This window comes from Silene latifolia, chromosome Y (genome assembly GCF_048544455.1).
Source record: "Silene latifolia isolate original U9 population chromosome Y, ASM4854445v1, whole genome shotgun sequence".
In the NCBI taxonomy this organism is placed as follows: Eukaryota; Viridiplantae; Streptophyta; class Magnoliopsida; order Caryophyllales; family Caryophyllaceae; genus Silene; species Silene latifolia.
In genome coordinates this window covers 343,811,341-343,812,703 of record NC_133538.1, presented here as the reverse complement: position 1 = coordinate 343,812,703, position 1,363 = coordinate 343,811,341, and positions in this window count along the sequence as shown.

Here is a 1,363-nt window from a genome sequence, read left to right as displayed (position 1 = left end):
CTAATATGTTTTCATGATCAAATTGCTTGCTTGTTGTGATGTCAACTTTACGCACATGTTATGTTTGATGAAATGCCAAGCCTATGAATCCTTGCATTTACAACCATCTATTATCTACTCAACTTGACTTGTAAGATATAAACCAACTCGAGTCTTGTTAGACCATGCATAGAAGTTGAATAGGAGGAAAGTAAGTCGACTTGTAGGTGTTGTACATTCTAATCGATTCGGCTCCGGGACCCAACCCTTCCTATGAACCGTAAGATATAAACCAACTCGGTTCCTCCACAACATTAATTGCTTGCAACTTTGTAAACATGTTTGTATGATCAACACCATGAATCCCCTATGACCCCATGATATCCTAGCACTTTTAATCATTTGTTTACATCTTTCCTTTTATTGCTTGTTTTACTTTATTGCTTTTATTAGTCTAGAACACAACTACAAACCCAAACAAATCGTGACACTAGCATAAATTGAGATAGATAGACTTCGAACCCAAAGCACACCGTCCCGTGGATCGACCTCGACTTACCACTAACTAGTAGTTTGTTGAGTATTATAAATGTGTTTGATTGGATGTGACCCGACGACATCACACTCCACATCACCCCTTAAGCTAGAAGACCCGGGTAGTTTTTCAGTCCCATGTAATATTGGCACCTTTCCTATTGAGAAAGCCTTATATGACTTAGGAGCCAGTATTAGTGTAATGTCTTTGAGTCTTGCTAGGAAGTTAAAGTTGAATAGGTTTGCAGTCACGAACATGACAGTACAGATGGCTGATCGCTCTGCGGTCCAGCCAATAGGAGTCTTAGAGGACATTCCCGTGCAAATAGGGAAGTTCTTCTTCCCTGTAGACTTCGTAGTACTTGATATGCCCGAAGATGCCCACATTCCTATCATTTTGTGTAGACCATTCCTGCACACTGCTGGTATAGTTATTGATGTTGGTTCGGGTACTTTGACCTTTAAGGTAGGCAAGCACTCCATTGTCTTTGCCCAGACGGCTAGGAAGAAAGACCCCATGTGGCCCGTCACTTGCAATACGGTTTCTGAAAATAAATCTTATTTTATACTTCCTGATATGCCTATCTCTACCCCTACTCCTGTTGTGACACCTCCGCCCCAGACTGGGAGCAAAGTGGAGGAAGATTCTTCTGTTTTAGATATTGCAGGAACTGGTTTGGGGAAGGAAGAGCCACATGTTGCTCCAGCAGTGAAGGAGCCAATAGTTCAAAGAGGCGGTCTAGGATGCCTTAGCTATGGCACGGATGAGGAGCCCGAAGATGAGCCAGTCAAAGCAACGGAGTCTGATCTTGATTCCGACGAGTCCGAAGAGGTCATTGAATGGGAAGAT